At 41.4% G+C, this 27,883-nt stretch overlaps 1 protein-coding gene and 1 non-coding gene across 2 annotated transcripts in view; one reads left to right on the forward strand and one right to left on the reverse strand.

Moving 5' to 3' along the window:
- OSBPL9 (oxysterol binding protein like 9) overlaps positions 1-27,883 on the reverse strand; it is a 275,275-nt gene that overhangs the window by 243,686 nt on the left and 3,706 nt on the right. The window lies entirely within an intron of this gene.
- On the forward strand, positions 11,684-11,790 carry LOC112438381 (U6 spliceosomal RNA). Its single transcript, XR_003026813.2, has one exon. It is a non-coding gene; the product is annotated as a U6 spliceosomal RNA (small nuclear RNA).

The following is a 27,883-nucleotide window of genomic DNA, read 5'->3' on the forward strand; positions in this document are numbered from 1 at the left end:
AACATAAGAAAAAATACTTTGTGAAAATCTATTTGCTTTTCTGCTGTTTTGTGCCCTAACTTTTAAATAATTGTCACTTGTTTGCAAGTTTGCTAGTCTCATATTTATTTTTTTCTGTACTACCTGCTCACGTGTCATCATGCACATTCTTGTAGCTCTTTATAGATTAGAAAGCACTTTGCCATAAATTTGTGGAGCTTCTACAATGTGCTCATCTAATCCTCATAGCAGCCATTGTAGAGGATACCATTCTTATCTTCATTTTACAGATGGGGAAACTGCTCAGAGTGGGTAAGTCACTTGCTCAAGGTTAAACAGCTAGTAAGGGACAGGACCAGTGTCTTGAGCTTGTCTGGTTTCGAAGTTTATACTTCCATAAAACAATAACTCTATAAATAACTCTAACAAAGCACTATAAAAGAAAACAGTTTATCCTTCCACTGCACCAGGCTGTGGAATGAGTGAGTGAATATCTATTACTATTGAATACATAAAGTAGGCAACCAACATTCCACATAGAAAAAAATGCCTTTTTAAGTGCTTTTTGTTTTGTTTTGTTTTGAGACAGTCTTGCTCTGTTGCCCAGGCTGGAGTGCAGTGGCACAATCTCAGCTTACTGTAACCTCCACCTCCAGGGTTTAAGCCATCCTCCTGCCTCAGCCTCCCGAGTAGCTTGGGAGTACAGGCATGTGCCACCATATCTGGCTAATTTTTGTATTTTTAGTAGAGACAGTGTTTTGTCATGTTGGCCAGGCTGGTCCCTAACTCCTGACCTCAAGTGATCTGCCCATCTCAGCCTCCCAAACTGCTGGGATTACAGGCTTAGGCCAGTGTACCTGGCCTTCAAATGTATTTTTAAATGACTATATCCAACAGCCACGGAGTCAGACCCACAGACATGGCTGTCATACAGTTCAGTAAATGATAAGCCAGGGCTCTGGAACACAGCAGGTGCAGGATCTGGAACATAGTAGGTGCTCAGTAAAAATTAGTTGAATAAATGAACAATTTTCTGCCTGGTAGTTTTGGTGGTTTGAGAAAAGACTTCATGAAGGAAGTGAGTTTTGAGGCGGCTCTTAAAGAATGCATGAGTGTGCATCTTTGGGGGAAGGTTAAAAACAAAAAAGAATGCACGAGTCTGCCCAAAGGAGAAGGGGATGTGTGGACCAGATTTCAGAGTCAAAGAGCAGAGCACCAGATGACAGGAAGTAGGGTGGTGAGGTCAGGCAGCAGCAGTAAGAACTTCTTCCTTCCTCCCTGTAAACTGGTGCCTGGTGTGGTTTCTAGACCTTACAATCTTTGGAATATTCTGGTTTGGAAAACTTGACTTTATACCTATTTCTACAGCCTGAGAGTCTTCCTGTTGTGAAAAAGAGCTAAGCTTCAGGGGCTGAGGCTAAATATTTTGTTTTGGGGCTGGAGGACTGGTGTGGATGGTGATTTATATTTTAGGGATGCCAGTCTGATATGAGCATTGTTTATTATAAATGTCTGCTCTGATTGCTCAGATGTATGCTCTACCAATTGTTACATATTTTCAGTATCACCAGATGAAGATATTTTCAGGCAGGATTTTGTAATCCTTGTTTACAGTAAGGATTCATTTGAATATTTTTTAAAGCTGCTGCTCTCACCTTTGATAAATTTTCTTTTGCCTTTTATTTTGATTGACTGTGCATACACTGTTTCAGAAATTATGGTATGCCAGGCATGGTGGCCCACACCTGTAATCCCAGGACTGAGGGAGATCGAGGCAGGAGGATCACTTGAGCCCAGGAGTTCTAGACCAGCCTGGGCAACATAGTGGAACTCCATCTCCACGAAAAAATTAAAAATCAGCTGGGCATCTTGGAGCATGTTTGTAGTCCCAGCTACCCTGAGGTTAGAGGATCGCTTGAGCCCAGGAGATAGAGGCTTCAGTGAGCTGAGATGATGCCACTGCATTCCAGCCTATGCAACAGAGCAAGAGCTTGTCTCAAAAAAAATAAAATAAAATAAAAACCAGGCTGGGTGTGGTGGCTCACACATGTAATCTCAGCACTTAGGAGGCCAAGGCAGGAGGATCACTTGAGCCCAGGAGTTCAAGACCAACCTGGGCAACACAGCAAGACTCTGTCTCTATAAAAAATCAAAATAAAAAAACCCAAAACAAACAAAAAGAAATTGTAATTTTAACAAGAAAAAAATGCATGCATAATTCTACCCATTCTGCACATAGATCGAAATTTTTTGTGTTTCTTTCCAGGACACATCTTTTGAACACCACCATACTGCGACTGAACCATACTCCTCCAGATGATTTTTTTTAATTATGATTGTAAATTTAATTTTGAACATTAATAGGTATTCAGTGTAGAAATCTGGAGTCAACATATGTATTAGGAAGAAAGTTAGTATTATTATTGTATAATATACAATATTATTGTATTTCCTTCCAGTTTTGAGGATTTAATTAATCATATTACTTAGTACATGGTACTTTATCATCTTTGGTTAGTGACAATGTCACTTCTAAATTTTATTTTATTTTATTTATATATATATATATATATTTGAGATAGGATCTCACTCTGTCATCCAGGCTGGAGTGTAGTAGTGCAATCTTGGCTCCCTGCAGCTTTGACCTCCTGGGTTCAAGGCAATCCTCCTACCTCAGCCTCCCAAGTAGCTGGGACTATAGCTACAGCTGCACACCACCATGCCCAGCTAATTTTTGTATTTTTAGTAGAGATGGGGTTTCGCCATGTTGCTCAGGCTGGTTTCAAACTCCTCGGCTCAAGTGATCCACCTGCCTTGGCCTCCCAAAGTGCTGGGATTCACAGGTGAACCACCGTGCCCTACCTATTTGTCCATTTTTTTTCTCTTTTATTCCTTTTCTGTTTCCCACTTAGATAATTAAGTTTTATTTAAAGCGTCTGTTATTTTTATTTGTATCTGTTCTTATAAAAAGTGAATTTTTGTTTTGTATTAATACATTTTTAATTTCTGCAAATAGCATAATATTTTAATCGCATTTTTTCTTCATATTTTTCACTGAGCACTGTTTTAAAATGCCTTCATCTTGCTGTGTATGCATCTAATCCATTGCTTTTGATTGTTGCATAATATTTTACAATACAACATCTACCACATTTTAGCTATCTCCTCTCCATATGATAACTAGGTTGCCTTTGAATCCCTATGACCGTAAATAGCACACAATAAATATTTTAATGCAGAACCCCTATGTGCCTGCATAAGAATTTCTTTGGGATATATCCCAGGAGTCTAACTGCAAGCTCATAGAGTGTATGAGTTCTGAATTTGCATACTTCATGTCAGATTGTGATCCACAATGGCTGTACCAGTCCATACGCCCACCAGAGTTCCAGCATCCCCACAACTCCACCAGCTGGCATTATCAAGCATTCTAATTTCTGTAGCTAGTAGAGGTAAAAGGATAGTACGTTGCTGATTTAATTAGCATTTCTGTGGTACTTTGGGCATCTCTTCATATGCCTTTTGATTTTTGGAATTCCTCTCTGTTTATATCTTTTTCTCTCTTTTTTTGGTGATAATGTTCATGCCAACTATTTGTATGTTTTGCTTTTATTTTTTCCTAAGGGTTGCTGCCCTCTTATTTATTTACCAGTTTTGTGTGTTGCGTATTTTGAACATATTCTCCCATTCTCTTATCTAGTTATGTTGTGGTTTTTTTTTTTTTTTTTTGAGACAGAGTCTGGCTCTGTCGCCCAGGCTGGAGTGCAGTGGCACGATCTTGGCTCACTGCAAGCTCTGCCTCCCGGGTTCATGCCATTCTCCTGCCTCAGCTTCCTGAGTAGCTGGGACTATAGGTGCCCTTCACCACGCCTAGCTAATTTTTTGTATTTTTAGTAGAGACAGGGTTTCACCGTGTTAGCCAGGATGGTCTCGATCTCCTGACCTCGTGATCCACCCGCCTCGGCATCCCAAAGTGCTGGGATTACAGGCGTGAGCCATCGCACCCAGCCATGTTGTCTTTTATCTAGTTATTTTGTTCAACAATCTTCTTTGTTGAACAGAAATTCTTAATTTTAATGTCATTATATTCATCAATATTTTTGTCTTATAGTCCTGGTGTGGTGGCTCACACCTGTAATCCTAGCACTTTGGGAGGCCAAGGCAGGCAGATCACTTGCGCTCAGGAATTCGAGACCAGCCTGGGCAACATGGTGAAACCCCATCTCTACAATAAACACAACAAATTAGCCGAGCATGGTGGCTGATACCTGTAGTCCCAGCTACTTGGGGGCTGAGGTGAGAGGATCGCTTGAGCCCAGGAGGTTGAGGCTGCAGTGAGCTGAGATTGCGCCACTGCACTCCAGTCTGGGTGACAAAGTGAGACCCTGTCTCAAAAAAAATTGTCTTACAGTTTGTGCATTTGAAGTTTTGCCTTTCCTTTTCAGTCACAAACTATAATTATCTCATATTTTTCTTTGTTAGCTTTTCACATTTATTATGTTTTTAACCCTCCTAGAGTCTACTCTTATACGATGTAGAATTGTTGACATATGGTAATTATACTATTCAAGCCTTGATACATCAGTTTCTGAGAGAGGGATGTTAAAGTCTTCAGCTATAATTAAGCATCTCTTGATTTTTCTCTGCAGTTGTTTTGTGTGTGTGTTTGTTTGTGTGTAGCTGGAATACAGTGGCATGATCATGGCTCACTCTGGCCTCAAACTCCTGTGCTCAGGCGATCCTCTCACCTCAGCCTCCTGAGTAGCTGGGACTACAGAATTGTTCCACCATGCTGGTAAATTTTTATTTTATTTTTTATAGAGATGTGGTCTTGCTATGGTGCTTGTCTTGAACTCCTGGCCTTAAGTTATCCTCTCACCTCAGCCTCCCAAAGCACTGGGATTATAGGTGTGAGCCACTGCACCTGGCTCAGTTATGTTTATTTTTTGAAACAGGTGGGACTGTAGCTGGGACTACAGGTGTATGCCACCACGCCTGGATAATTTTTTTATTTTTTATTTTTAGTAGTGACAGAGTTTTGCCATGTTTGTCCAGGTTGAGTTCTGTATATTTTAAGACTGTATGATTAGGTGCATCTGTGTGTTTTGCCTGTTGTATCTATGTATTTGTCTATTGTTCCTTTTAAGAAAAAATAATGACTTTCCATCTCATCTTCTGAAACTAAAATTCCTCTTTGACAGATAATAAGATCGCAACCCAGTTCACATTTGCCTGGTTTATCTTTCTTTTTATTTTTAATCTATCTCTTTAAGTATGTCTCTGGGTCGGATGTGGTGGCTCACGCCTGTAATCCCAGCACATTGGGAGGCCAAGGCAGGCAGATCACTTGAGGTCAAGAGTTTGAGACAAGCCTGGCCAACATGGTGAAACCCTGTCTCTACTAAAAATACAAAAATTAGCCAGGAGTGGTGGTGGGCACCTGTAATCCCAGCTACTTGGGAGGCTGAGGCAGGAGAATTGCTTGAGTCTGGGAGGTGGATGTTGCAGTGAGCCGAGATCAAGCCACTGCACTCCAGCCTGGGTGACAGAGTGAAACTCCATCTCAAAAAAAAAAAAAAAAAAAAAAAAAAAAAAAAGCATGTCTCTTAAAGTTAGTTTACTGTTGGATGTAATTTTTAAAAATCCAATTGGTGAGATTCACTTTTTTACATTTAATGTTATTATTATATATTAAGATTTAGTTCTATCCTCCATTTACTCTACATTCTTTTTTTATTTTTAATCTCCATTTCTGCTTTCCATTGAATAGGCTGAATTATCTTCTGCTGGTTTAAAATTTATACATAATTTTTTTTCCTTATGGTGGTAGTCCTTAACTTCAGACTCACACCCATGGGCTTAAGAGAGCTTCTCCCTCTCAACAGTTTGAACAAAAGCCTACACAAAAGTTCCAAGCTTGATTCTCAAAAAGTCAAGTGTTATGTGTTCACGCTGATCAAATCAATGTTGCTGAAGCAAGGGGTATTTGATCTTCAAAGGAAACACAGAGTACCAGTCCCAAAAGAAGGGGAAATGGAGGCTAAGAGATCGTAAAATGGTATATGTCCACATCTTTCTTTTTTTTTCCTTCAGAGATTCAGTCTTACTATGTTGCCCAGGCTGGACTCAAACTTTTGAACTGTCAAGCTCCTGGTTCAAGTAATCCTTCTGCCTCAACCTCCCAAGTAGCTGGGGTTACAGGTGTGTGCCACCACAGCTAGCTTCACATCTTCTCTCATATGAAATAAACTCCTTTGAGCCTCAGTTTCTTCATCTGTGAAATGGCAATGATAATACCTATCTCCAAGAGGTGATATGAACAGCAAATTGGGTAACAGATATGAATGTTCCTTGTGAATCATCAAGTGCTACGCAAAGTTTAGTCATTATTGTCACTCTTGCATTCATCACATGGTATTATTGACATTTGTTTAGGTGTTGGTATTTATCTATAATGCTGCAAGGGAAGTATTGTCCTAGCCAGCATTCTCCCTAAAGTGTGCTGATGGACGTAGAATTGATTTTCATTTCTTGAGAATAATGAGTGGGCATGATGTCAGCACTATGTTTGACCTAGGAGTCAGTTTCCATCCAAAGAGGTCTACAGTGCTGAGGCAGCTAACTTACTAGCAGACTGGCCAGACTGCACACAGCTGAAAGCTTGGCTCCAGTTTCTTCTCTGCTTTGAGTTAGATGTGTGACTTTTGCCAGGTCACTGAAACTCTCTGAGCCTCAAAGTTGAGGCAGGGCGCAGTGGCTCACGCTTGTAATCCCAGCACTTTAGGAGGCTGAGGCGGGTGGATCACGAGGTCAGGAGATCAAGACCACCCTGGCTAACACGGTGAAATCCCGTCTCTACTAAAAATACAAAAAATTAGCCAGGCATGGTGGCACGTGCCTGTAGTCCCAGCTACCCAGGAGGCTGAGGCAGGAGAATCGATTGAACCCAGGAGGTGAAGGTTGCAGTGAGCTGAGATCGCGCCACTGCACTCCAGTCCGGGGGCCAGAGTGAGACTCCGTCTCAAAAAAAACAAAAAAACCTCTCTGAGTCTCAAAGTACTTGCCTGAAAAATGGAGGTTGTAAGAAGACCTGCCTCTTAGAGTTATGGTAGGATTAAGAAGATTATATGCAAAAGGCCTTGGCCTAGGAGAAGATCTCAAGTTTATCAGACACAAATTCAAATCTCTTTATTGGGCATTTACTAATTTCCATCCTGATGCATTAAGACTAGTTTAAGTGCACGTTCTTTCTCATCTCTGAGATACAATAAATTGATCTGTTTCCTTGGAGAAATGGTTATTTCTCTCCAGGCCTTATGTTTTCAGAATTTGGACCAGGAATCCTTGCCCCAGGATTACAGTCTCACAAGAAAAATCCTGTTTCTTACAGGCACCTGGAGTTGATAATTCTGCTTCTTTTCACACATGAAGGATTTAGTTTCAGACTGTACTGAAAGATAGTGTATATCTGCTCTGTTTACTGAAATAGGTTTGCCCTCTATGTGATTGTTCATAAACCTACAATAATCCCATGAATTAGGCCCTGATATCCCCATTTTACCGATAAGGAAGTGGAAGTTCACATAAATCAAGTGACAAAATCAAGCTGATCATGAAAAGGGAGGTGGGCTTTGGAGTCAGACAGACCTGAGTTAGGATTCCAGCACTGCATTTACTAGATTTTGAACTTTGGTCCAGTGACCTAGTTTCTTAAGTTTCAGTGTCCTCATCTGTAAAGTTGGGATTATAATAACATATACCTTATATGCATGTTGTGAGGTTGAATTGAGAGAGTATGTATAAAGTAGAGTGCCTGGCACATGGTAATTATTCCATAAATTCTTAGACACTTGATAATTATACTGGGAGCCCAGAGCCCATAGAACCTACCTATCGAGTGCTGACTTATAGGAAACTTCAATTATCATCAAGCTGTTTTAGAACTTTTCACTGGCCATTCAAATGGTTGCCCTTAAAAATCCCTTGAGCTGTGATTCAAGATTAAAGTCCCAGGTAGGAAATGAGGGCAACAAGATATGTATAGTGAAAGGAGACCTTGCGTGGGAGTCTAGAGATCTGGGATGTAATGATGACTCTTACTCAGTGTGTGTGGGACCTTAGGCATAGCACTCTATCTTCCCAGCCTCAGTTTTATTATTTGTTAAATGGAAACTACTCTTTACCTCACTGGAGGTATAAATGCAGATGGATAAAAATGCTCTTTTTGCAATTTTAGAAAGGCTGTATATGCCAGGTGCAGTGGTTTAAGCCTGTAATCCCAGCACTTTGGGAGGCCAAGGTGGATGGACTGCTTTGAGCTCAGCAGTTTGAGACCAGCCTGGGCAACGTGGTGAAACCCCATCTCTACTAAAAATTCAAAAACTAGCTGGGCATGGTGACACACGCCTGTAATCCTAGATACACAAGAGGCTGAGGTGGGAGGATGGCTTGAGCCTGGGAGGTGGAGGTTGCAGTGACCTAAGATCGTGCCACTGCACTTCAGCCTGGGTGACAGAGCCAGACCCTGTCTCAAAAAATAAAAAAAAAAAGGCTGGGTAAATGTGAGTGCTTTCAATTTGTGTTTACTATTCTCCCCAGAGGGAGAGTAAACTGGACTCGACCATAACCTGAGACCTTCCTCCCAGAGAGCAACTACTGGGAAGCCCAGCCCTTAAGTGAGGCCTGGTTAACTATTTGTTGCTTCTGCTGCAACAACTTTTGCTCAAATATCAGTCACCAAGCCTGCTACATCCTCATCCTTGCAGAAAGGCAGCATTATGCTGACCATCCCCACCCACAGCCTTCTCTAACACAGCTTCTGGACTAAGACTGGGAATATGACCCAAAGGCAAGCAACCCATGGGCTTGCCAATGACCTACAAATGTGTCTTGGCTCCTAAAATATGAGTTGGACAAATCAATATTTCTCTGTCAGGAATTTGAATCAGGCAGCATGAGGTGATTGAGGCAATTAGCAGCAATAAAAACTATGACTAACAGGATGTAAAGAGAGAGGCCATGAGTTTGAGTAGGGGTATGTGTGGGAGGAGATGGAGTGTAGATGATGACAAACCAAAGTGATAAAGAAGCAGAAATTATGAATGAACAGATCTATGAAGTAGAAAAGATAATATATGGATAGACAACAGATATTTCTAGAGTTCCTTCTATGAGCTGGAAACTGTGTTTGGCTCTGAACATAATGAAAGTGACTAAGACTCAGCCTCTGCCTTCACAACACTTAATTTTAGTGGGGAAGAGAGACAAACAAGCAAACAAACAAATAAATAATTACAATTTTTTTTGAGACAGAGTCTCACTCTGTTGCCTAGGCTGGAGTGCAATAGCATGATCTTGGCTCACTGCAACCTCTGCCTCTCAGGTTCAAGCGATTCTCCTGCCTCAGCCTCCTGAATAGCTGGGATTGCAGGTGCACGCCACCATGCCTGGGTAATTTTTTTGTTTGTTTTTTTTTTGAGATGGAGTCTCATTCTGTTGCCTAGGCTGGAGTGCAGTGGCGCTATCTTGGCTGACTGCAGCCTCCACCTCCCAGGTTCAAGCAATTCTCCTGCCTCAGCCTCCCAAGTAGCTGGGATTACAGACGCCCACCACCCCACCTGGCTAATTTTTGTATTTTTAGTAGAGACGGGGTTTCACCATGTTGGCCAGGCTGGTCTGGAATTCCTGACCTCAAGTGATTTGCCCACCTTGACCTCCCAAAGTGCTGGATTACAGGCGTGAGCCACCACACCTGGCCAACAAAAAAATTTTTTTTTTTTTGAGACACAGTCTTGCTCTGCGGCCAGGCTGGAGTGCAGTGGTGCTATCTTGGCCCACTGCAACCTCCACCTCCCAGGTTCAAGTGATTCTCCTGCCTCAGCCTCCTGAGTAGCTGGGACTGTAGGCGTGCGCCACCACGCCCAGCTAATTTTTATTTTTTTAGTAGAGACGGGGTTTCACAATGTTGGCCAGGATGGTCTTGCTCTCTTGACCTCGTGATCTGCCCACCTCGGCCTCCTAAAGTGCTGGGATTACAGGCATGAGCCACCGCGCCCGGCTAACAAATTGTTTTAAAGGCTAAGAAGAAAACAAATATGGGGCCAAGATGGAACATATCAGGGAGGGTCACTGATGATCTTGGCAGGAGTAGGGAGGGACCTACTTAAGAAATAGCATGATTCTAATTAATGGTGTCCAGCTTTAAAAAAAAATTTTAAAATAATAATTTTAAAAAGCAATGGGAGGGAGAGTCTCTCTGGACAGAAAATTAAAATGAGACCTGAAGAATGAGAAGGATCCAGCTGTGTGAAGATCAGAGAAAACAATATTTGACATTTCTCAGAATAGGGGATTTAAAAGAAAAAAAGAAGAATACTTGAGATAGAGGATGTTTAAGGCCTGCTGGCAGGAAAGAGCTTATCATGTTCAAGGAAGATGATGGGGGTTGTGGTGTGAAAGCCATGTGGATGGAGCAAAGGAAAAGAAAAGGAAGCATGAGATGAGTTTGGAGATACAGGCAGACGATAGATCACACAGGCCTCTCTAGGCCTTGGTAAGGAGTTGGGAATTTAGTTCCAGTGTAGTGAGAAGCCATCAAATATTTGATGCTAGGTAGTGACATGATCTAGCATAGTGTGGCAGATAAGCTTGAAGGCTAAGAAGTCAACCTGGGTTCAAACCTAAGTTCTACCATTTACTGGCTGTGTGCCCAAGGCTGTGTGACCTCGGGCAAATTTCTCAATCTCTCTCTGCCCTAGTTTCCTTATCTGTAAAATTGAGGTAGATTTGGGTTTTACTTCATGGAGTTGTTGTATAGATTAGATACATGTAAAACAGTTCCTGGCACATAATAGACACTAATAAATGTAAGTTCGTATTATTATTTTGTTTTTAGAAAGGTCATTGTAGCTGGTGTATGGAGAATGAATGTGGGGGCATAAAAGGAAGAGGGTAAAGAATAGGTGAGGGGAGGCCAGTTATGAGGCTTATAAGTAGCCTGGGTAAGAGATGACGAGTGAAGTGATGGTGGTAGACACAGAGAAAATGGACTAATTTGACATAATTTTGGAGGCAAAATTTTCATATTTTGCAGATGGACTGGACATGGGGGTTGAGGAAAATGGAAGAATCAAGAATAACTTCTAAGTTTCTGGCTAGAGTAACCAGGGGGATGGAAGTGACATTTACAGAGATTAGGACTCGCGGCGAAGTAGGTTTGGCAGGGAAATTAGGAGTTCTATTTTAGATATGTTAAACCTGAGATGTCTTAAGATATCCAAGTGGATGTCTATTAGACAGTTGGTTACACATTTTGGAGACCAGAAGAGAGGTCTGGGATAAAGATGTAAATTTGGAAGTCATTAGCATGATCAGCATTTGAAGACAAAGAAATAGTTGAGATCATCTAGGAAGAGAGTCTGCAGAGAGAAGTGAAGAGAGCCAAGAAGAGTCCAGAGGATTTTAGGGTGGTGGAATAGACAAAGAGAGTGAGGACAGACCTGCGAAGAGAGAGTAAATCAGAAGAACGTGGTATCACAAAAACTAAGAGACGAGAGGGTTTCAAGAAAATTGGAGAGGTCAGCTGAGTGGAAAGGTCAAATAAGACTAAGGAAAATATTGGTCACTGATGATCTTGGCAGGAGTAGGGTCAGTGAAGTGGGTGGTCTAAGTAAGAATTAAATAAGTTGAAGAATGAATTAGAGTTGTGCTTGCTTTGACAGCATATTTACAAAAAAAAAAAGGAACAATACAGAGAAAATTGGCTTGACTCCTACACAAGGATGACACATCTGTGAAGCATTCCATATGCCTTTTGTATAGATTTTAATTTTGTGACAATGTTTACCTTTACATATTTAAAAACGGAATTAAATAAACAAGAATGGAAGGGATCCTAAAACTGAATATAAACAGAAACAAGTGAACCAAACTATATTTAAATAAGTAATATAATCACTCTGAAGGAAAAAAAATGAATCTAAATACTTTTGCACATAGTACTTGAATATACAGCTTTTGTCTAAAAACAAAACAAAACTGCAAACAAATCTTGAACCCTGTTTAGTAGATTGTTTTTGTTAGCAGAATGGATGTAACAATTCTATTTTGTGTCTATCTTGTTTATTTATTTATTTATTTATTTATTTTTGAGATGGAGTCGTGCTCTGTTGCCCAGGCTGGAGTGCAGTGGCGTGATCTTGGCTCACTGCAACCTCTGCCTCCAAGGTTCAAGCGATTCTCCTGCCTCAGTCTCCCTAGTAGCTGGGATTACAGGCATGCACCACCATGCCCGGCTAAATTTTGTATTTTTTAGTAGAGATGGGGTTTCGCCATGTTGGCCAGGCTGGCCTCGAACTCCTGACCTCAAGTGATTTGCCTGTCTTGGCCTCCCAAAGTGCTGAGATTACAGGCATGAGCCACCATGCCCAGCCTATATCATAATTTTAAACAAATGAATAAAGACATTGATGTTGTTGAGAACCAGAGTTCTTACTGTGGGAAAAGGGAGATGCAAATAAGGAATAGGAGAAAGAACCCTGTGGTGTTAAATTGGAATTAAAGTATCAGTAACGAATTCTTAATTTAAAATGGTTGACCAGAGCTGGGTGCAGTGGCTCATGCTTGTAATCCCAGCACTTTGGGAGGCCAAAATAGGAGGTTCACTTGAGGCCAGGAGATTGAGACCAGCCTGGGCAACATAGTGAGACCCCATCTCTATAAAGAATTTAAAAATATTAGCTGAGTGTAGTGGCGTGCAGTCCTAGCCTATTCCAGGGGCTGAGGTGATCTCAGGAGTTCATATCTGCAGTGAGCTATGATAGCATCACTGCACTCCAGTCTGGGCAACAGAGTGAGACCCTGTCTCTGTTAAAAATAATTATAATAATAATTAAACAAAATTAGGTTACTATTTTTCCCCTTTGGCTCTGTTTACTAAAATGGCCTAGAAGCAATTACACTCCAATAGGAATGAGCACATCTGATGCCCAAATCTTGGTTTCTAAATACCATTCCCCACTAAAGAGTAGCTCTTTGGAGAAATGGCTGATTTTCAGGACTAGGCAGTGAAAGTACAAGATAAGCCTGGAACATCTTATTATGCCAGAAAGCAAGGAGGTGTTAAAAAAAAGTGATGAAGACATGTCAAAAGGACACAGGAGCTAGTTTGAAGAGGCTCTCATTGGCCAAACCTGGGACAAGTTGAACATTTAAAAAATAATAAGGGTAATGGTTTATAACTCATTAAATAAATTAAGAATACATTAGTTTATACTCATCATAATAATTAGAGAGAAGGAAACCTTCTTGCTTACAGTAGAATGCCAACTAAGAAATGTAGATGGAATGATAGAAGTAGAAAATCACCAGTTTGCAACTATCACAGTAATTGATTCAGACAAGAATTATCAATGAGTGTTGAAACCATTGGGCAAAAGTTTGAAGAGGAACAGGATATTTACATAGTTTCAAAGTCCCTCTCTACAGATTACCATTACTTACACAGGAAAAAATACTCTACAGTGAAGAAATCTGGTAGATACCACCTTAATCCACTGATCAAAGTGAACACCATCAATAATGGGACCAAGTGACACCATGTTTCTCCCCATATGATGCACTGAGAAGGACACAACATCATATAACTAGTATTTCTGCCTGGAAAAATATGTAAATCCCTTCATGAGAAAACATGAGACAAAGCCAAACAGGGGGAGACACTACAGAACACCTGGCCAGTACTCTTTAAAAATGTGAATATCGTGAATAATAGTGAAAGACTAGGGAACTATTCTAGATTAAAGGACACTAAAGAGTTATAACAGGCTAGGTGTGGTGGCTCACACCTGAAATTCCAGCACTTTGGGAAGCAGAGACAGGAAGATCACTTTGAGGCTAGGAATTACAGGCCAGTCTGGGCAACATAACGAGACCCCACCTCTACAAAAATAATTTTTAAAAAAATTAGCCAGGCATAGTGGTGCGTGCCTGCGGTACTAGCTAGCTAGTCTGGAAGCAGGGGTGGGAGGATCGCTTGAGCCCAGGAATTCAAGGTTGTAAGTGAGCTGTAATTGAACCACTGCCCTCCAGCCTGGGTGACAGAGCGCGATCCTCTTTCTAAAAAATAATAATTGAAAGAAAAAAAACCTTTTAAAAAGTCATGACAGTTAAGTATAATGCATTACCTGGATCAGGCACTGGATCAGAACCTGATGGGGGAAAATACTGCTATATAGGACATTATCAGGCCAATTAGTGAAATTTGAGTATGGACTGTATATAAGCACTATGTCAATTTAAAATTTCTGGATTTGATTGTCATACTGAGTGGGTATGTAGGTATATAAGAGAATGTCCTTTTCTCAGAAAATACACACTGAAATATTTAAGGTATTAGGGGTAACTACTGCAATTCAAATGGCTCAGGAAAAAATATACATATCCATGTATACGCATGTAGGCATATGCCCACACATGAGAACTTCTGGGGCATCTGGGAATTCTTTGTAATATTTCTGCAGCTCTTCTGCAAGTTTGAGATTATTTCAAAGTAAAAAGTTAAAAAATAAAGTGTAAGGGTGGGCACGGTGGTTCATGCCTGTAATCCCAGCACTTTGGTAGACAAGGGCGGCGGGGCGGGGGGTTAACATTTGAGGTCAAGAGTTCGAGACCAGCCTGGCCAACATGGTGAAACTCTGTCTCTACTAAAAATATAAAAATTAGCCAGGTGTGGTGGCATCCTCCTATAGTCCCAGCTACTTGGGAGGCTGAGGCAGGAGAATCACTTGAACCCATAGGCAGAGGCTGAAATGAGCCAACATCAGCCCAATGCACTCCAGCCTGGGCGACAGAGTGAGATTATTATTTTGTTTTTTTAAAAAAATAAAAAGTAATAATAATAATAAAGCATAGATGAAGAAATAGAAACAGTATGGAGATAACTCTTTAGAAAATTTCACTGTGAATGGGAGCAGAGAAATGGAGCCAGAAATAGAGTCAGGGTCATAAAATAGCTCTTTAAAGATAGAAGAAACTAGGTTTGTTCACTGATCAGAGAACCAAGGTGGACTTCAGTCTCTCCCTTTCAAGACGAGGGGCTTAGATCAGACATCCTGTAAGGGCCTTTCCACCTCAGGCCCTTTGTGACTCTATGACTCTCCTACCCTCTCCTAGATGCCTAGAGCTCTTCTGAAAACATGTTTTATTCCTTAAACTGCAACCAGGAAAAGACATTTGGGCCACCACCACTTGAGGGCAGTAGAAAATGATGCTGCACGCAATTTGGTGGTTTTATTGTTTTGGCTGCTGGAAGAAAACAAAGACCTTCACATGATTTACCCTCAAATGTCTTAGGGCAAATAAAGGTCCCGTGAACACACCACTTTTTCCAAATGTTTTAAACAAGAACAGCCCAAGATAAGTTATAACAGGGGGTTGAGGAGAGGAGTAAGAGGGTGAGAGGGTCTCACATCTTGAAAAAAGCTGGCACATACTGTAAGTTTAATAAAGAATAACTGATAACAGAAAAACTAGAGCCTGTCAGAATTGAAAGGGATCCTAGAGGAGGATGAATAGAGCCCCTTCGTTTTATAGGCAGGACCCTGGGTCCAGAGGAGAGAAGGGGCTTGCCCAAAGACACAGTGACATGGTAGAGAAATTAATGGTTTCAATACTTATCTGGCTAGCCTGTGAAGAGAGAGATTCTGATATTTTCAAATGACATAATAAACGTCACTTGCAAAAAGCATGGCCCCATCACTGGTATTGGTACTGAGTTCTGAAAACACTGTGACAACACAGTTGTGAGGCTGTGTCTCTTGTAGCTTCCTCTCCCTGGGAGGATCTGACTGTTCACCTTTAATTCTTATCCACTTCAACGGGTCTGAATGCCCTGGACAGCATAGTTCTGATCCTATCCAACCCACTCCTCGCCCCTTTCTGAGAGGAGCTTCAGACTGCTGAGGGATCTTAGACTTTCCTACCAACATCAGGGGATGAAGTTGAAGGCCATTTGGGAAAAAAAAGTGAATGAGCATGTGACAGAACATTATTTGGAAAGAAACAACATTATCATTGCCATAGAGGGGAGATGATCTTAAAAAGACAATCAGAAAATCCAAAGCATAAAACTTCCCTAATATGACTTAAGGACATGATGGAGAATAAAATTACTAGACTGTTCAAAACAAAAAAACCAGTATGACTTCATAACATGATAAACAGCCGGGAGCATTTTTTTTTTTGAGATGTAGTCTCACTCTATCGCCCAGGCTGGAGTGCAGTGGCACGATCTCAGCTCACTGCAAACTCCTCCTCCCGGGTTCAAGTGATTCTTGTGCCTCAGCCTCCTGAGTAGCTGGGACTACAGCATGTGCCACCACTCCCCGCTAGTTTTTATATTTTTAGTAGAGATGGGGTTTCACCATGTTGGTCAGGCTAGTCTCGAACTCCTGACCTCATGATCCACCTGCCTCGGCCTCCCAAAGTGCTGGGATTACACGTGTGAGCCACTGCGCCCAGTCAGCATCAATTATTTAGAATAATAACCTCTAACCCCTAACCTCAGTATTATCTATTCCTCTGCAAAAAAAAAAAAAAAAAGAAAGAAAAAAGAAAAAACAAAAGAAAAAAAAATGCCCAGGCATTAGCCTGGCATTCAAAAATCCCTTGCCTGTTCCAGATAATTTTTTAGTCTCATGTCCTGCCATAGCTCCCACCCTGCACTCCAACCTCTGTTTTCTGAGCACTCATTGCAATGGTGTAACTGTGAACATTTATTCAGGCCATGTGCTGCATTCGCTCCATTTTGAGGCTCGATTCAAATGCCACCTGCTTTGGAGGCTTTCCTTGATCTGACCCTTACGTTTACTCGCAGATTCCTTTTGACTCCCACAGCCATTTCATCTACTTCCCTCTTTTTTTTTTCTTTTCTTTTTCTTTCTTTCTTTCTTTCTTTTTTTTTTTTTTTGAGACAGAGTCTTGCTCTGTTGCCCAGGCTGGAGTGCAGTGGTGCAATTTCCACTCACCAAAACCTCCGCCTCCTGGATTCAAGTGATTCTCCTGCCTCAGCCTCCAGAGTAGCTGGGACTACAGGCATGCACCACCACGACCAGCTAATTTTTTGTATTTTTTTTAGTAGAGATGGGGTTTCACCATGTTGCCCAGGCTGGTCTCGAACTCCTGAGCTCAGCCAATCCACCCACCTCAGCCTTCCAAAGTACAAGGATTACAGGCGTGAGCCACTACACCCAGCAGCATGTACTTCTCTTTAATATTTATTTCATCCTGTCTTGTCTTTCCCATCACAGAGTGAGCACTTAGAGGGCATGAACTGGGTCTTAATACTATGATTTTTTTAGAGGTTGCTTCCAGTTATTAATAAATATCTACCATTTATTAATTACCAATTAATAATTACCAATTATTACCAATTAATTACCAATTACCATTTAATAATTACCAATTATTAATAATAATCTAACAATAATTTTACTTATCTTTCTAAATCTCCTGTTTCTCAGCTCACTCCTTCCAACACCCTGACTCCAACACTTCTCTGATCCCTTCCTGGGCCTTATAATCCAGTGATCCTAATATCTCTTCACCATTCCTCAACTATCTTGTGTCCTCACTTCCCTTTTTACCCACCTAAATTCCAAGGTCCAGTGTTAAAATCACTCCCTTGATAGGTCCTCTTCTCTCTTGCCTCCTCTTGCATTCTCATTTTGCTTCACAAGATCCCTACCCTGCACAATCTAACTCTACCTACTCTCTGCCTTTGGGAAAGTGGATGAAGAAAAACCCACAACTGTGTCAACTGGACTCTTAAAATTCATCGCCACTGACCTCAAGTGGGCTTTTAGTGCTACCTGGGAATCATACTACATTTTCAAGTCCATCCACTTTTCCTAAATGCTTATTTCGTAACTTTTTTCAAACTTTTCATATCCTCTCCTTTTTCCTCCCTCTCAGCAGATAACCCATCCACCTGCATCCATGCCCACATACTCAGCCCTCTTCGGTATTCTCAAAGCCAATTCTTTCCCCTGCACTCCAGCAATTCCCTCTCTTGCTTGTATCATCAGTGATTCCTCTTCTACCAGATCATTCCGTTCACTTTCTAAAAAATGCTGCATTATTGCTCACCTTAAGAAAAGAAACCTCTCTTGACTCTGTATCCCTTACTAGGTATCACACCATTTCTCTGCTCTTCATTTCAGCTAGACATTTCTAGAGAATTATCTGTTTTTCTTGACTCCAAGTCCTCTCTTTTCATTCTCTCTCGAGCCTCCTCTAATTATACTTTTCTTTCACCTTCCCCTGAAACGATTACCAAGGTCACCAAAGACTTCCACATTGCTAACTCTGGATATTAATTGCAATCCTCATCTAACTAGCTCTTTGATAAGATTTGACATGCTTTCTCACTCCTTCCTTCCTTGCTCCTTCCTGAAACACGTTGCTCATTTGGCTCAAGGACAGACATCATACTCTCCTGGTTTTCCTCTAAGCTCAGCTGCTCTTTCTTTGGTCTCCTTTACTAGTTCCTGTTAATTTCCCTGAGTCCTAACATTGGAGTGGCCCAGGGCTTGGTAGTTGGACTTCTTGGGTTTTATTATAGACACTTGGACAGTCTCACCCAATCTCATGGCTTTAAATGCCTCCATATGCTAATGACACCCAAATTTATATCACCAACCCAGGCCTCTCCCCTGAACTCCAGACTCTTATTCCAACCGCATCCTTGACATTTCAACTTGGATATCTAAAAGTGTATCAAATTTAGTCAAAGGCCAAATTCCCGATATTCTCTTTAAATTGGCTTCTTCCATAGTCTTACTCATCTCAGTAAAAAACAATTTCATCAATCCAGTTGCTCAGGCAAAATCCCTGGCATCATCCGTGATCCTTTTCTTCCTCTCATACCTCATCCTTAATCCTTTAGCAAATCTGGTGTGCTCTACCTTCAATATGTACAGAATCTGACCACTTCTTACCACCTCTCACCACCAAGCCATCATCATATCTGGATTATTGCAATAATCTTATATTTGTTTTACCAGTTTCTGCCCTTGTTGATCTACAGTTTATTTCCCCACAATAGTCCAAATAATATTTTTCTTTAAATGTTTTTATTTATTTATTTATTTTTAGACAGAGTCTTGCTCAGTCACCAGGCTGGAGTGCAGTGGCACGATCTTGGCTCACTGCAACCTCTGCCTCGCAGGTTCCAGTGATTCTCCTGCCTCAGCCTCCCGAGTAGCTGGGATTACAGGCACATGCACCACCACACTCAGCTAGTTCTTTTGTATTTATAGTAGAGGCAGGTTTTCATCATGTTGGCCAGGCTGGTCTCTAACTCCTGACCTCAGGTGATCTGCCTGTCTCGGCCTCCCAAAGTGCTGGGATTACAGGCATGAGCCACCGCACCTGGCCCTATTTTTTTCTTTTTTTGCAACAAAGTCTCGCTCTGTCACCCAGGCTGGAGTACGGTGGCCTGATCTCGGCTCACTGCAGCCTCGGCCTCCCGGGTTCAAGCGATTCTCCTGCCTCAGCCTCCCGAGTAGCTGGGATTCCAGGCATTTTGATATTTTTAGTAGAGGCAGGGTTTCACCCTTTAGTAGAGGCTGGTCTCAAACTGACCTCAAGTGATCTGCCTGCCTCGGCCTCCCAAAGTACTGGGACTACAGGTGTGAGCCACTGTGCCAGGCCATAATTTTAATTTTTTTTACAGACAGGGTCTCAGTCTGTCACCCAGGCTGGAGTGCAGTGACACAATCATAGCTCACTACAGCCTCAAACTCTTGGGCTCACTATGCCTAGCTAATTTTTTTTTGTTTAAGAGACGGTCTTGATATGTTGTCCAGGCTGGTCTTGAACTCCTTGGCTTCAAGGTATTCTCCAGCCTCAGCCTCCCGAAGTGCTGGGATTACAGGTGTGAGCCACCATGCCTGGTTTATTTGTCTTTTTCTTGTTGAGTTGTAAGGGTTCTTTATATATTCTGGTTAGAATTCACTTGTCAGATATATGATTTGCAAATATTTTCTCCCATTCCTTGGATTGTCTTTTCACTTTCTGGATGGTGTCCTTCGAAGTACAGAAGTTTTGATGACATCCAGTTTATCTAATTTTTCTTTTGTTGCTCTGCTTTGGTGTTATATCTAAGAAATCATCGCCTCATCTAATAAAGATGGTTTGCATCTATGTTTTCTTCTTAGAGGTTTTTTGTTTTGTTTTTTTTTTTTTGAGACAGAGTCTCACTCTGTCACCCAGGCTGGAGTGCAGTGGCACGATCTCAGCTCACTGCAAGCTCCGCCTCCCAGGTTCATGCCATTCTCCTGCCTCAGCCTCCCAAGTAGCTGGGACTACAGGCACCCGCCACCACACCTGGCTAATTTTTCTGTATTTTTAGTAGACACGGGTTTCACCATGTTAGCCAGGATGGTCTCGATCTCCTGACCTAGGGATTCACCCACCTCCACCTCCCAAAGTGCTGGGTTTACAGGCGTGAGCCACCGCACCCAGCCTCTTCTCAGAGTTTTATACTTAAGCAACTCTTAGATTCTTCTAAGAATTTTATAGTTTTACATTTAGGTCAAGGATCCATTCTGAGCTAGTTTTGGCATCTGGTATGACGTAGGGTTCAACTTCATCCTTTTGCATGTGAATATGTAGTTGCATGTGAATATGGTAGTTCAACAGTACCATCTGTTGAAAAGACTATTCTTTCTGCCATTGAATTATCTTCATAACCTTGCTGAAAATCAATTGACTATTAATGTATAGAGTTAGTTTGAACTCTCAATTACATTCCATTGGTTTATATGTCTCTCTTTATACTAGTACCATGCTATCTTGACTACTATACCTTTGTAGTAAGTTTAAAATCAGGAGCCTGTAATCCCAGCACTTCGGGAGGCCAAGGCAGGTGGATCATGAGGTCAGGAGATCAAGACCATCCTGGCTAACACGGTGAAACCCTGTCTCTACTAAAAATACAAAAACAAAAAATTAGCCAGCCATGGTGGCGGGCATCTGTAGTCCCAGCTACTCGGGAGGCTGAGGCAGGAGAATGGCAAACCTGGGAGGCAGAGCTTGCAGTGAACCGAGATCGCGCCATTGCACTCCAGCCTGGGCAACAGAGCAAGACTCTTGTCTCAAAAAAAAAAAAAAAATCAGGAAGCATGAGTCTTCCAACTTTGTTCTTCATTTTTAAGATTATTTGGCTATTCTGAGTTACTGGAAATTCCATATGAATTTTAGAATCAGCTTGTCAATTTATACAAAGAAGCTAACTGGTATTCTAATAAGGATTGCACTGAATCAGTAGATCAATTTGGGGAGTATTACCATATTAACAATCTTAAGTCTTCCAATTCATGAACATAAGAAGTCTTTCCATTTGTTTAGGTCTTCTTTACTTTCTTTCAATGATATTTTGTAGTTTTTATTTGCAAATCTTGTACTTCTATTAAATTTATTCTTAACTATTTTTTCTTTTTGATGTTATTGTAAATGGAATTGATATTTTTTATTCTTTATTTTTGAGACAGTCTCATTCTGTCACCCAGGCTGGAGTGCAGTGGCAGAATCTGGGGTCACTGTAACCTCTGCCCTGGAGGGCTGAAGTGATTTCCCCACGTTAGCCCCCTGAGGAGCTGGGACTATGGGTGTACTCCACCATGCCTGGCTAATTTTTGCATTTTTTTGCAGAGACAGGGTTTCACCATGTTGCCCAGGCTGGTCTCAAACTCCTGACCTCAAGCGATCAACCCAACTTGACCTCCCAAAGTGCTAGGGTTACAGAGGTGAGCCACTGTGCTGGGCTGGAATTGATTTTTTAATTTCATTTTCAGTTTTTTTTTTTTTTTCCCCGAGACAGAGTCTCACTCTGTCACCCAGGCTGAAGTGCAGTGGCAGGATCTTGGCTCACTGCAACCTCCGCCTCCTGGGCTCAAGCAATTCTCCTGCCTCAGCCTCCCAGGCAGCTGGGATTTACAGGCATGAGCCACCATACCTGGCTATCATTTTCAGATTATTCATTGCTACTGTATAGAAATACAATTGATTTTTGTATATTAATGTTGTATCTTGCAACTTTGCTGAACTCATTTATTCCAATAGATTTTTGTTTGTTTCTTTAGGATTTTCTATATATACAAGATCATCTCATCTGCAAATATAGTTTTACTTCTTTTTCACTATGGATGTTTTTTATTTTTTTCTTGCCTAATTGCTCTGGCTGGAAACTCCAGTATAATACTGAATAGAGTTACCTTTCTTGGTTTTTTTTGGGACAGAGTCTTGCTCTGTCACCCCCAGGCTAGAGTTCAGTGGTGTGATCTTGGCTTACTGCAGCCTCTGCCTCCTAGGTTCAAGAGATTCTTGTGCCTCAGCCTCCCAAGTAGCTGGGCCTACAGGTGTGTGCCACAGCCCTTGGCTAATTTTTTTTTTTTTTTTTTTGTATTTTTAGTAGAGATGGGGTTTTGCCATGTTGGCCAGGCTGGTCTCGAACTCCTGACCTCAAGTGCTCTGCTTGCCTCGGCAAAGTCCCAAAGTGCTGGGACTACAGGCATGAGCCACGGTGCCCGGCTGAGTTACCTTTCTATAACATGATTTTGGATTTTTATTTTCCTTCCTGGGAACCTTTCAATGACTCCACATTGCCCTCAGAATAGACTTCACTTTTTATTAGCTTACAAGGCCAATTTAAATCTCACCCCAGGCAGGCACCCAGCCACAGTGACTCACATCTGTAATCCCAGCACTTTGGGAGGCTGAGACAGGAGGATTGCTTGAGTCCAGGAGTTCAAGACCAGCCTGGGCAACATAGTGAGACGCAGTCTCTATAAAAAATAAAAACATTATCTAGGTATGGGGACATGTGTCTGTAGTCCCAGCTGCTCAGGAGGCTGAGGTGGGTAACTGCCTGAGCCCAGTAGTTTGAGTCTACAGTGAGCTATGATTGCACCACTGCACTCCATCCTGGGTGACAGGGTGAGTCCCTGTATCTAAAAAAATTTTTTTAAAAAGATAACCCAATTCTTAATCACCATCATCATCATCATCATCATCATCATCACCACCATCATCATTGGATAGTCCCCATTTGCTGAGCACTTACTCCCCATGTCTCAGATACTATGCAAAGTGCTTTATAATCATTGTCTATTTAATTCTTTTACTCATTCTGTATGGTAGTCTGCATGAAACTGAGGGTCAAAGAGTTTTAATAATTTGACCATGGTGTTGTAGCTTATAAGTGGAGGACCTTGATTCAATGTCAAATTTGATTCCAAAGTCCATCATCTTAACCATTGTCCTGATGTTAGGGGTCCTAGTGTATAATTCTTACTTTTAAAAGGGTAAATAGGCCAGGCGCGATGGCTCATGCCTGTAATCCCAGCACTTTAGGAGGCCTAGGTGGGCAGATCACGAGGTCAGGAGATTAGGAGTATCCTAGCCAACTTGGTGAAACCCCGTCTCTACTAAAATTACAAAAAATTAGCCAGGTGTGGTGGCGCTTGCCTCTAATCCCAGCTACTCAGGAGGCTGAGGCATGAGAATCGCTTGAACCTGGGAGGCAGAGGTTGCAGTGAGCCGAGATTGCGCCACTGCACTCCAGCCTGGTGACAGAGCGAGACTCCATCTCAAAAAATAAAAATAAAAGTTAAAAAAAAAAAAGGTAAAATAGATTCCTGATTGGGCGCTTAAAAATTCCAGGCCACTAGATTTAAAAATGCCATCAATGGAAAACAGTAAGAATCTCCTTTGCTTCCAGTGGTGATTGTGAATCTCTTGAGCTAGTTTTGGGACTCTTTTGAGCTACTTTCCCCAATGACATAAACGAACATTACCACCACCTGCTAAGTGACAGATACTGAACTAGGCTCTCTCACACCAGTTGCATCATTTAACTTTCCCCGAAATCCTCAGAAGTAAGAATATCCTCATTTTACCAAAAAGAGAATCTCCAGAGAGAAACATTTCTCTCAGCCTCTTGTAGTCCAGCCATGAGTCCTTCTGGGTATTTTCTAACACCCCTTCCACCCTTCTCTGCTAGTTTCTTTCTCTCTCATCTCTACCATGCTCCATTTAACCAGACATCTCGCTCTTCTGGGCTTTGCTGACACATACTTTACCCACGGTAGGCCATATTCAGGTGCTTGATGAGAAGTCCCTGTAGGGTTTTAACCAGGAAAATAATAAGATCTGGTTTATGTTTTAAAAAGAACATTCAGGCAGAGTGCAGTCGTTCAGCCCTGTAATCCCAGCGTTTTGGGAGGCCAAGGCAGGTGGATTGCTTAAGCCCAAGAGTTTAAGACCAACCTGGGCAATGTGGCAAAACCCTGTCTCTACAAAAAATACAAAAATTAGCTGGGTGTGGTGGTGTGAACCTGTAGTCCCAGTTTCTCTGGAGGCTGAGGTAGGAGGATCAACTGAGCCTGGGAGATGGAGGCTGCTGTGAGCTGAAATTGGACCACTGCACTCTGGTCTAGGTGACAGAGCGAGATGCTGTCTCAAAAAGAACAAAAAAAAATCATTCAGGCTGAGGCAAGAGGATCGCTTAAGCCCAGGAGTTCAAAGCTACAGTGAGCCATGATCGTGCCACTGCACTGCAGCTGGGTGATGTAAATAAATAAAAATAGATCATTCAGTTTATGATATGGAGAATGAACCTAGGCAAAATCATGGAAGTGGGGATGTTGGTTAAGAAACTTTAGCAGTGGTCCAAGAGAAAGGCCATGGTAGTGGAGGTGGTGAAAAGTGGTCAGACCTGGAAATTAGGATCTTGGATATATATTGGAGATTGAGCCGACAGAACTTTCTGGTAGATTGGACTTGGGCTATGAGAGAAAGCACAGAATCAAGGAAGAAAAGTGATGAAGGCCTGAACAAGGCATCCTCTATTTGTGCTATAATGTGAGATGTCATGGGTTTAAACTGAGACACAACTGTGATTATGGCTTTGAAAATCTTTGACTGAAAGAGTTGTCTATTTGTTATTTTGTGTTTGTGGGGGAGATATATTAACTTTTCCCAATGACATAAACCAACATTATCAGCACCTGCTAAGTGACAGATACTGAACCAGGCTCTCTCACACTAGTTACATAATTTAACTTTCCCCAAAACCCTTAGAAGTAAGAATATCCTCATTTTACAAAAAGGGAAACTAGACTTAGTTTATGATTTGATGAAGGTCAGGCAGCCAGTCAAATGGGGCTGAGCTGGGATTTGAAATCAAATTTGACTCTGAAGCCCATGCTCTTGTTATTGCGCTGATTCGGAATCAGGATTCCTCAAACTTTTTTCCTCATCACTTGAAGTCTTCTGTTGACACTCATGTGCCCTACTTTAGAGCCCAAGTCTGGCAAACAGGACAGCTTTGTTCTGTCTGCAGCCCATCCTCTGACTTGCCTTGTGATTTAGGGCAAGCTTCTTAATTTGATGGTGTCTCAGCATTCACACATGGTAAGTAGGGCTAGTAATTACCTATGGAGAAAATGCTTTGAAACCTGCAGATGAAAGAACCTGCAGCCATGAGTGCAAGGTTTCTTTCCTATGGTGTTCCTTTTGGTTTCTTATGGCTTCCAGCACTCTTCATAAAGGACAGAGAGGAAAGGAAGGAAATAGGGCAAGGGCAAAACAGTGTTTGCTTTCTCACTAGAAGCCAATGGCCTTTGGGGACATAAATATAATAATCTCTCTTACTGTATAGTACTCAATAAATATTACTAATGGATTAAATACATTTTATGTAAAAAACAATTAAGTGGGCTTTGGAAGGCCACTGAAAACCTTTAAAAATATTTTCTATTTTTGTGTTCTGGTTACTTAAACCCTACATGTTCTCCAGTAGGAAGAAAAAGGAGCTAATGCTTATCTAGTTTCTGCTGTGTCCCAGGTTTTCACATAAACCTTCATTTAATCATTGTAATAGCATGAGCAGGTAGGTATTATTATTACTTTTAGTTTACAGGAGAGGAAACTGTGGCTTGGTATAGTTCCTCACTTCTGCAAAGTCACCAAAGAACCTGCAGGACCAAAACTGGACCAACCTGGGCCTTCCCAGTCCTAAACTCAACTTCTTCTCAGGGTATCCCACTGCCCTGAAAAGTTAGCGATGATGACAATTTTGAACTGTTCTATCACACCCTGCGTGTGTATGGCATTTACAAATCTCTTACTGCTTGTTCTTTTCATAGCTCAATCCCTGGCACAGGGATGGTTATTTGCATAGCACAATTGTTGTTATTGTGCTGCCTCACATATTCTTTCTGCCCTGGGCAAACGCGAACAATGATGGACTATATTTATGAAACCAGCAGCTTAGAAGCATGAGCTTCAGATTACCATGAGAGTTGTAGTAAGATTTTAAAATACAGTTTAGCACCATCTATATGGAAAGCCCATCTCTCAAAGTCTCATGCAAATAAACTGGCCCTTTGTGTATTCAGAGAGTTCCTCAGTATTTTTTTTTCATAGTTTCAATCACCTCACATTTCTCAACTTTCTAGATGCTGACATCACAGACACGCAGTGTTCATGAAGCGTTGATATGACAACTGCCTCTAAAAGCTAGAAAATAAGAAAATAAAAGTAGTTTTGATTTCCTTTAAGGATGGGTTGGGGAGGGGGGTTGGAGTTAGAGTAGGATAGAAAGATGATTGGTGACAAAGCTGTTTATGATTTAAGGTCTTCTCTTTAGGCTCATCCTGGGTTTAGGGCTATCGTAAATCCAGAGCCTCATCTTCAGCTTCCCATGTTCAAGGGCAAAATTTTAACAAGTCTTCTTGGGTGGTGATTAATGTCTGCAGGACACCAGCAACACACCCCAGGAAAAAGCGCATTTGAGTCAGAAGACCCGTGTATAATTGTGTATAATTCCCAGCTTTGTCATTATGAATTTGGACAAATTCCTCTTCTGTTAAAAAAAAAAAGATTAAAAATAACCCTTGTAGAGCTGTTTTGAGGAATAAATGAAATAATGCACATTAAAGCAGCAATTTGCCTGGGTGCGGTGGCTCACACCTATAATCCCAGCACTTTGGGAGGCTGAGGCAGGAGGATGACTTGAGCCCAGGAGTTGAAGACCAGCCTAGGCAACATAGCAAGACACTGTCTCAAATAAAATAAATAAATAAATAAAACAAAAAAAAGAAAACAGCAATTGTTGGTTAGTATTCAGATTTAAGTCATTAGATACAACTTTGTTTACCTAGGGAACATCTACTTTTTCAATGACAGGGATATGTCAGTTGTTCAAAGCACCCTTATTCTTATTTATTTATTTATTTTTATTTGATTGATTTAAAAAAAATAGAGACGAGGTCTCACTATGTTGCCCAGGCTGGTCTTGAACTCCTGGGCTCATGCAATCCTCCTGCCTCGGCCTTCCAGAGTGCTAAAATTACAAATGTGAGCCACCTGGTCTGGTCTGGCAGCCCCATTCATGTAACTAATATATCTGTCAAACCAACTTAGTTGTTGGAGGGTTGCCTGAAGGGTAGAGAGTTAAATGGTGATCTTGAAGAATGGTATCTTATAGCTACTACTTATTGAACATCTATTCCAGGCCAGTCTCTCTGATAGGCCATTATACATGAGCTCTAATCCTTAAACCATCCATACAAAGTAGATATTATTATCTTCAATGTAATCATGAGGAAAATGAGGCTTAGTGACCCAGAGACATTAAGTTGTCCTAGAAAAAACAGATAAATTCTTCTTGTCTGCTCCATGCAGCTCATTCTTGTTATAATGAATTAGATTATAACATATATTTGATTGGCTACATTTTTCCTCTCCGAAAATAGATTTGGGATATGACCCAGTGCTCTGTCAAGATCTGGGCCACACATTTGCAAATTGTCATTGGTTTGTCATTAAAACAAACAAACAA

The sequence above is a fragment of the Pan paniscus genome, chromosome 1 (genome assembly GCF_029289425.2).
Source record: "Pan paniscus chromosome 1, NHGRI_mPanPan1-v2.0_pri, whole genome shotgun sequence".
Classification (NCBI taxonomy): domain Eukaryota; kingdom Metazoa; phylum Chordata; class Mammalia; order Primates; family Hominidae; genus Pan; species Pan paniscus.